Here is a 9826-nt window from a genome sequence, read left to right on the forward strand (position 1 = left end):
TTAGACAGCAGCTTCCTATGACATGACTGTACACATCCTGCTGCCAGCCCGTGCTGGTGGGGCCTGGACTGGTGCCATGGTGGCAGCCTGCAGGTCTCTGCCTTTGGTTCCCACATGCAAAATCAAAGCTTCCCTGAGGAGCCTTGGCAAAGGCTGCAACTCACTTCACCGCACCGCAGTTCCCATCACAGGGTGGTGCCGGCACCCCGGGTCTCACGCATCCCTTTTTGAAGCATCTGCAAGCCCCCAAATCAAACCTTGTCCCACTCCCGGGAGCAGACAGGGAGTGAAGCAGGCCGAGACTTTCCCCACGGTCACCCCGTGTCCCTGCCAAGGACGGTCGGAGGAGGATGAGCAAAGCTGCTGGGTGGAAAGAGGCCGCAGTTTCCCATGGGACATCCACGCCACGGCATGCTCACCCCCATCCATGCTCCCAAAATAGCCTTGGTTTTGCAGAGGGCTGGCTGCAAACCCAGCTGAGCGGCTGCAAAACCCTGTCCATGGCTGTGAAGGCTGCTGGCTTCAGTCCTGCCCTTTTTTTTTACCAGAGTCAGCAGAAGCAAAACCCAATCGCGCTTAGCAAGGACCAAATGAGTGCAGAGTTAAGTTCTGCAAGGGCAAGGCAGAGCTGCTGCCGAGGAGGCAGCAGGCAGAGACATGTGAAAAACTGATTTCCTAGATTGCTGGCAGGTCCAGAGATGAAAGGAAATTAACTGGATGGAAGGGATATAAGTTCAGGGTCAAACTAAGTCACTAATTTCAGATTTGAAGGTTGGTTTGTTTTCTTACTTAAGCTTTTTTTTTCCTTTTTCTTTTTTTATCATTTGAAAACCACAGAGGAACACGGCAAGGCAAAGGCTTTGTTGTAAATTAAAAACAACTCTGAAAGGTCCGTTTAGAAACTGGCAAAACAAAAGGGAAAAGCAGGCAGAGCAGCAGGAGGGGGGCTTCCTCTCCCTCAATCCTGCGGGCGCGAGGCAAGATCACAAAAGGAAACCTCCCGTTTTGACCCCAAATAAGCTTTAGTCAGAAACCCAGCAGGAAGGATCAGTCAGACACACTGCCAGTCACCAGGGTTGTGGGCACTGGGGACAGTCCCATGCTCCCTGCCTCAGTTTCCCCAGGCTGCCTTTATATTAAGGGCTGCAAAAGCAAAGGCTTCAGGGAGAAAAGTGTTTTGCAAGTGCCCCTGGGAAGTCTTAATGACCATGGAGGGTAAGGAGAAAGGAAGGCTCTGACACCTGCAGCTCCCACAGCTCGGGTGCCAAGCAAATCCTCTCTGGATCCGACCCGAGACAGTTACACACTCACACAGGCATCTGACTGGAAACAACAGGCAGCCGCTTTAAGAGCACGCTCCAACCTTTGCTGGCGGTACAACAGCCAGGGAGCACAACAAGGAGTCCAACGCTGCAGGGAGACTCCTGCTTTGGGAAGAGGCTGCAGAGGGAAAGAACAGATCTCCGTGGCTCCAGGCACTGTAAAAGTGTAGGTTAAATACTACCAGCTCTGCACATCCCCCTTGGGGGATCTTGCCTTTGGCTGCCCAGATGTCTACTTCTGCTTCTCTTCTTTAGGGGATTCCCTTCTCCCCACCACAAGCAGTGTAAAAGTCCCATCCTGCCCCGTCTCTGGCTGAGGAGCAGGGCAGGCATCAGCTCAGCCTCTGTCTGCCAGAGCCCCAAAACAGCCAGCCAGCCTCCAGATGGACAGTCTGACCAGAAACCAGCTGGCCCTGGGGCTCGGCTGGCTTTTCTCTGCTCTAGGAAGCGTTACTGTCTGGCTGCTGACTCAACAGCCATGTCTCTGAGCTTCCCTTCATGCCCCAGAGAAGTCCTGTTGCAAAGTTTGGTCTTCAACCTGTCCTAGAGCATCTTTGCAACCAAAGCTTCTTCTTAGTGGACTTGCACACCAAAGACCAAGGTTGCTTCTCCCGAGCAAACCTGGAACTGCAGCTACACCAGCCCCAATCCAGGCAGGGGCTGTGGATGCACAGTGCTCCAAGGGAAGGGAATGTATCTTCTCTTTTCCAGCCTTTGCAATAGCCACGTCTGGTTTTAATGATCTAAGGAAGGGGGGACTGGAGAAGAAGGATGCTGGGGAACACAGTCTTGGGGTGCTGGCCCCATTCCCTCTGTGCTTCCTGCTGGAGCCAAGCCCCAGCTGGGCTGTCCGTGAGAAACTGGGTTATTGGCTGCCTATCCCAAATATAACCCAAACGATGGAAAATTCCAGGAAACAAGCCAAGACAAGATGTCGGGAGGGGGATCAAGGCCCAGCATGCGGGCTGGGAGAGCTGCAGAGAAGCCCTGGGTTTTCAGCAGCATCTCCCTGCTGCCAAATCCTCCTTGTGCAAACCCTCCTAGTGCCGTGGAGACCCACAAGAGGTGCGAGCATCCTCCAAGGCAGGCCCCGAGCACCCATCTCCAGAGCAGCCACCTCCAGAGCAGCAGCAGGACTCAGGCCCCCGCGCCCTGGCTGGGGTCAGCTGCCAGCGGGAAGCTGTGCTGGTGCTTCCCCTGGCTGTCCTGGTGCTTGGAAATCCCCAGCTCATGCAAAACAGACCCAGCACAGCTTCCAGGAACAGAATCGCATGCACCTTGGCTTGTCCCCCGGATGGCCCCCCGCTCTGTCCTGTTCCTTGCCCTGCCTCCCTGCCATGCCACCAGCAAAGCAGCAGCTCCCTGGTGACCACAGCCTGGGGACTGTGGCCTGGCCCAAAGGCACCAAAAAAGTTTTTCCTGAGTCACCCAAGATGCCTCCAAGCAGAAAAGCAAAGCCCCATCTGTTGAGGCTAGAGGCAGCACAGCCAGTTCATTTTGGGCATGATACCCAGTGGGGCTGAGGGCTTTTTGGGGGTACCTCATTCCTAGGGGCTGAGATCTCGCTGCTGCCACCAGTGACTTGCTGGGAGCCCTGCAAAGAGACGTCCAATGGCCTCCGCAGCACCCGACTGCTCTGGTTCAGTCCCAAGGGTGATTACTCCACCGTCAGAGCCGTAATCCCAAACACTGGGAGCTCCAGGCCTGTGAGCTCAGGGAAGAAGACAAGAGGAGATAAGCCAGCTGCTGAAAACCCATCTCCACCACTCGCTCTCACCCAGTTTCCCCCGCCCACAACTTTCAGCCCTCCCTCCGACACCAGCAAAGCCGCTGCCAAGGCTGTCCCACCCGGGAAAGGAGCATCTGCCCACGCCATGTGCTGCCTTCCCCTGCCTGTTCCCCCTTCCCCTGTGCACCGCCGGCCATCTGCACTAATCCCTGCCCTGCCACCGGCGGCTCCCAGACTCTCCCGCATCCCTGAAACAGGCTCCTTTGGTATTTACACACTGGCAGCTGAGCCGAGACACAGTGGAGGAAGGGGAAGAGCCTTCTGCAGTCGGCTGTGCCCCGGCTGGGTAAAGGATTGCTCCTTCCTAGGCTAATCCCAACCAGGTCTTGCCCAACCCATGCTTAAAAGCACCCAGAAGCATCCTCAGGGGTGCAGCACTAGCTTTTTCCACCCCCAGGACTCACCTCATCTCCCGGCACGCCTGGCTTCCAGCCACAAATCCCTCCGCTGCACTTTCTGGTCTTACTGAAGGAAAACAAATATATTAGGAAGAAAAAAGTCCAAGCCAAGCTGCCTGTCGGGACTGTCAGTGGTTCGGGGATCACAGCGGCAGGCAGAGCCACTGCACTCCAGCGCTCGCCGGGGTTTTGTTAGAGAAATCCGGGGCTGAGGGTTTTTCTCTGTCCAGTGATGTCACATCCTGACCCCACCGGCAGCTCCAGCTGGCCCTGGAAAACCCGCTGGGAAGCCGGCCTGCCGGACCCCGCCAGCCACTGCGGTGGGCACCCACGCTCACGGGCGGGCACCCACACCTACACACCATTCCTGGGTGCTGAGGTCCTTTTTGGCATGCGGTCCCATGCCGCTGGCTGGCTCCAAGCTTTCACGGGACAGCAGCATGCTGGGGGAAAGCAGATAAAATCCTGCAGTATTCCCCCCCCCCCGCTTCTTTTGCACAGTCCCTCTCCTTTCATCCTTCCTCCCTCTGCATGCACACAAAAATCAGCCGGAGTTTTCAGTGCCACGCCAAGACGGACACCATCCAAAACAGAAAAGCCAGAGAGAAGGGAAAGAAAAAAAAAAACAGAAAAACTTTCATCACGCAGAGCAGACTTACTTTCTGTTGGTCTCGAAGGTGTGGTGAGTTCCAAAGTGTGTTATATTTAAGTACCACTCGGTGAAAGCAAGCCTGCACCACCACGCTCAGTGCCAAGGAGCAGCCAGCCAGCGTGGGACACCTAGGTGTGGGTCGGGACTCTTCTTCAGGGTCAGACTCCTGGGTGGAGATGTAAAACTGGTGGTGCACCCCACGTGCGATGCTTACAGGTGTTGCAGCAGGGTGGGAGGCAGCAGCACAGCCCCAGCGCTCACAGTCCCGTTCCTGGCACAGCGGTGTGTCTTTCCCGGGGGGAGCAGCCAGGCTCAGCCGCGGCAAGATGAGATGCTAATGTTGCTGGAAAGGTCTGCAAATTGTTTGGCACCAGGACAGTTCTAGTGAGGGAAACTTTTCTAGGCTTTGCTTAAATGCGTGTTAAACTCAGGTTCAGCCAAGCATTTGCAGGTGATGAGGCGAGCTGGGGACCAGGGCGCAGGGCAAGGTGGGGGTAAGGAGCAGCAGGAGTGTGAGAAAGGAAACCACAAACCCAGCAGCCTGAGACAGGGGGAGGATCCGGCCGCTGGGTACATTTATATGAAGCGGGAGGGTTTAGGATGAGAGTTTACCTCCCTGAACCCCACCTGGCTTCCCCTGCTGCTGCAGCCATGGATTTACCTTCTGACCCCATGCAGACTGTGCACCCACTAGGACACATCTCTGCAGGATCTGGACTCCTTCCCCCATTAACAGGGCTTCTCAGCTACAGGTGATGGCCAGGTTTGCCCTTGAGGCACAATGTTCAGAGACAGTCTTTAAAAATAAAGTTATGGGTCCAGCAATGGCAAATGCCCTCGATTATCCAGCAGCCTCCCAGAGCAGATGGCCATCAGGGAGCTCAGCCCAGGCCCTGTAAGGCATCTGCTCTCCTTTCCTCCCTCTCTCTGTGCTGGTGCAAGGCCCAGCACAGAGCTGGTTTTGTGCGGGTGCAATAGAAACTGTCACCTGCAGCAGCATCTTATTAGGAGCAAAGAAGACATTGAAGGACCCATAGCACCAGGCAGCAGTCGCTAGCAGATTGTTTTCAGCTGGAGACAGAGGGAACCGGGGCTTGCACACCCCAATAGCCGCTTGCTTTCCTGCCTGTCCTCATGTGGCTGAAGGGCAGGCAGGCTGTGGTCCAGGTGACAGGAGAAGGACACACTGAAGACATGCAGGATTCACCCGTGCTTGGCAACATGAGATGGTTCAGATGTCCCACACCCGCAGCATGTTTCTGCAGAAAAGATATAACCTGGAGGCGAAGCGCCCTTCACGCTCAGCTCGTGGGGCAGGAGGGCAGCATGAGCTGTCAAATTCACCTGTCCAGCTGCTTCCCACCACCATCATCACCTGATTCAGTACAACAGCCATAACCCCAAAAACTTGGCTCTGTGTGTACACCCACCCCAGGACCCACGAGCTGGTTTACGAAGGCAGTCTTTTCACATCAACCTTGCCCTGCTCCCAAGCAAAATCTCTCGCAGTCATTGCAGATAGTCTCAGGTTGAAGTAACATCCCTAAAATCAGGATCTGGCTCAAGCAGCCCAGCAGACTCTTCCTGGCCACTGACAAACCAGCCCTATGCCTGGCTCCGGCAGGTTCAGGCAGCAACAGCAGCTCCGCAAAGTCTTTTTTTTTGGCATCTGTGGGAGTGTCCCCAATTGTGGATGGTTCCTGCTCGCACATCATAGCCGCCCCAAGTCCCAGCAAGGGCCAAGCAACGCTGCTGTCCTCCACCTGGGTGACCCAGCGGGCACCAGTGTCTGCGCTTCTCCCCAAGGGATGCCGGAAACCACAAAATGTCCTCGGACCTCGTGAGCGGGAAGCAGAGGTCTGCAGAGCAGATGTAACTCCCGACAGCTAATGCCAAGCCAGGAGGAAACTTTCAGCTAAAACCCCAGCAAAAAATGGGCACAAATCCAAAGCTGAGGGGGCTTGGCTGTATAGCAAAGATCCTGAAAGTAACTCATGGCCAGGATTTACATCCAGGCAAGATGGGAGCCAAACTACTTAGAGGCGAGATAGGGTCCTCCCACCCTCAGCAGTCTGGAGCCAGGAAAATAGCACAAGGGCTGAAGTTGCATCAGCTGCAGCCCCAGAAATCCACACAGATGAGCAGCACCTCCTGGTCAGGGAGTTACCCCCTCACACAAGGCTTTGAAAAGCTTGCAGAGCAGAGATCCCGCAGTTCCTGGAGCCACCCAGAGTCCCAGCTGCAGGCAGGGAAGGCAGGAGTCACTTGAGAGAGAGGAAAAGGGCTGAGGGGCAGGTTTGGGGCAGGAGGGATGTGATATTGTCTGCCCTGGAGGAAGGAAGCAAGGGGGTGTTGGCCCTGCTCCTGAAGGCAGGTGCATGGCTGAATTTATCAAGGGGAAGGAAGCAAGCCTGCGAGTGCTGGATGGCTCCAACAGACCTCATGGGCAGTCATGGGAAGAGGCCCAACACTGCAATGCAGCTTCGCACGGCTTGGCAGGACACAGCTGCGTTGAGGGGGTGGCTGCAGTGGCCCCCTGCAAGCCCCCCACCAGCTGCAGCACTGGGCCGGGCTCTCCAGTGCCCAGAGTACGCCCGGTCGGCGCAGCAACCTGCCGGCCAGGGAGATGTTTGTTCCCAGGCAGGGTCTGAAGGCTCTGCGTGCCTATGCAGACCACAAGACGCAGCAAAGGGAGCAGTGAATTTGCTCGTCTGGTAAAGGACATGCCCAGAAAAGTTTGCCTCAGCTATGCAGCATCAGGAACAGCCAGTTCCCCCTCTCTGCTCCATCGAGTCCTGCACAAGCTCAGAGATAGGGAGTGAGAACTTCATCAGCCACAGATCAGAGGGCACTGGAGTCTTGCCATTTTCTAAGATACAGAGAAAAAAACAGGCACAGATGAAAAAGCATTGGAGTCAGCATTTTAGGTGAGGGTAAGATCATCCTTCAATCTGCACTTCCTTGATTGCTGCGAAAGCTGCCTTTCACAAGCCAGGGTGTCTCCTGGGGAGCAGGACGGGCTCTGGGTTTGCTGCTGACGTGGGGGTACATCTCCCCAGGGCGACAGGGGTGGGTGGGCAAGCCAGAGGTTTGAGATGCTGATAGTGAAGAGCCTCTGGCTGCAAAACTTGTTCCACTGCTCCTAGCACGAACTGCTGCCACATCCCCAGCCCTGGGCTCTCCTCCAGCCGGAGCAGGTCACAGACAGCATGGAGGGAAGGAGGTGGCTCTTACAGCACCTGGTTCAGCCAGGATGCTGCAGCCTAGGGAGACTCAGGCTTTTCTGTGAACATGCCCGCTTAAGGGCTACTGAAGACAGACACATCCAGCCCGCTTGAGGGCTACTGAAGACAGACACATCCAGCTCAGGAAGATGCTGGCTCACAAAATGGCTGGAAATCAGCGAAGGGACCTGGAATACTATTGCAGGCTGTTTGCCCTCCCCAGGGCAGCTCACCTCAGATCTAGGACACCGGGCTAAGGGAACTGTTGGTCTAACTCAGTGCAGCTCAGCATGTTACCGACCATGTAAGAGCAGCCTCGGCATCTAAATGTTTTTTAGCACAAAACTCACACCAAGCTCATAAAGTTGAGCAGACCGGCTCATGCAAGCTGTGTGTGTGCTGGTAGCCCAGAATAAGGAGACAAACCTTCCCTCTAGCGGCTGCATAGCACAGAAGTCTCACAGTTACCTTCTCTCCCCACATCAAGACCTACAGCATTATTTTGACCAGCCCTTAGGCTCACCACACATCCTAAGCACATCAAATCTTACAAACCCTACAAGAGTTTTTAGTGGCTTGAAACTAGCACAGCTGCCAGTTTGCACAAAGCTGCAGATAGACCTGGGGGTCTGTGACCACGCTGCGGCTTTCAGGCACCCATCCCCATGGCCAGCCGGCAGCACAGGTCATGCACAAGTGCATCCTGGGCACCAAAGCCACACAGCCACAAAACACCGTTGGCCTATTTCTGCAGCAAGGATGGTTTGTGGGGCCAATTCTTCAGCTGAGTTATGCTCCTTTACAGCAAGCATTCAGTAGGACCTTGGATCACACCTCGAGTTTCTCTTGGACCTTTTTATTATGGGTCTTTGTCCCAGTTTCAGCCTTATCACCACCACAGCAGCAGTCAGCACAGATCTGAGTGTACTGTTCAAGTCCTAACTGTAGCAACAAGCACATACTTTAGCATATATATTTCCAAAACTACTGAAAGTTTCCACTTATCCGTTTACAAATTAGGGAGCTTATTCACAAAGTGTCAGAATTGCACCCTACAAGTGGGCCACTGAATGTTGAAACAACTTGGTTTTCCATGACCAAGATGCTCTGGTTTGATGATGCAGCATCTCAGACTACTGGGCCATCTGCTCTTATAATCTGTATTCCTACATGACGTTATAATCTATAGAAATACAGTTTATAATCTGTATACAGATCATACAGGGATACTATCTGAAGCTTCCCCACTCACAACAGCATTTCAGTGGCACAGTCCATCAGTCTGACGTCCTGGAAAAAACACAGTGGTAACACTTTCTGGGGCTGCAGCAAGCCCTGTCCCCAGCAGCAGATCTGGGAATATCTCCCAGTAGGGTGTGCAACTTTCAGTTTTGTAAGCCCTCAGCTATCTCCCTGCCATTGCACACACAAGCACATGCAAGTCTAGCCAGCTCTTCACTCCTCTGCTCCTCGGGGAGACGCCATACAGCACCAGATCGTTGACACCAAGTCAGCCATTTCTGTGCCAAGTGGTCTCACCCTGGCACAAGGGTTAACGCGTTACTGCATGCACTGCAAGGCACATAAATACACCTGCAGAAAGAAGCCCTTGCTCCCTCCGTCAGTCGATTCCACTTCTGCCAGGGCCAGAAAGTGCAGTCCCTTGCAAAATGCCTGCAGGCTGTATGATCAACTTGGCCTTTTCAGTTTGGGTCTTATTTACAACTGTTCCAACGCATACAATGTGGATGTTTGCTTTTTTTGCCTGGGCCATTTCTGCCTGTCTTAAACCCTTGGAGAAGTTCTTAGCTTGGGATTAATCACAGGATGGGTTGAAAAAAAAAAATCAAAACACTCAAACTTACAGGTAGTGACTGCTACAGCCTTTTCTAGAGACTTTGGTCTTTTAAGCTCAGAAAGAGGCTCAGATTTGGAAGCCTTAAATTTTACTCCTGGTGCCCAATACTCATCCAGGGATGTTATATTATAGCTATATTAAAAATTAATTCAGCAACTTTGACTTCTTCAAAGGAGGAAGTGAATAATTAATCAAAACTGCCCTTATTTCAGCTAAGGGAAAATGATAACAGAGCACAAATGCTATAAAATAGAAGTAGAAAGGCTCTTTATTAAAGGTAATTTGCTGTTCAGATTGTAACAGCCCTATCCACACCTCCTCTGTTATTCCCCTGCTATGCACACACTCACTGACCCAACGCAATCAGAAACAAAAAGACGTTACCAGGGAGCGAGACCATCTCCTTGCAGCAAAGCGACAGAAGGCATGCCTCTTCTAAAAACATCTCCCAACTCCCTGAACGGACAGGAGTTCACATGCAACATGTAAAAGTTGCTGCTAAAATAGACCCCAACAGTAACACCTTACTATCTACCATTACTGTTTAGCTGAACACTGTTCATGTCCAAAGAATGGGCTGAGA

The sequence above is a fragment of the Leptosomus discolor genome, chromosome 3, assembly GCF_034619465.1.
Source record: "Leptosomus discolor isolate bLepDis1 chromosome 3, bLepDis1.hap2, whole genome shotgun sequence".
In the NCBI taxonomy this organism is placed as follows: domain Eukaryota; kingdom Metazoa; phylum Chordata; class Aves; order Leptosomiformes; family Leptosomidae; genus Leptosomus; species Leptosomus discolor.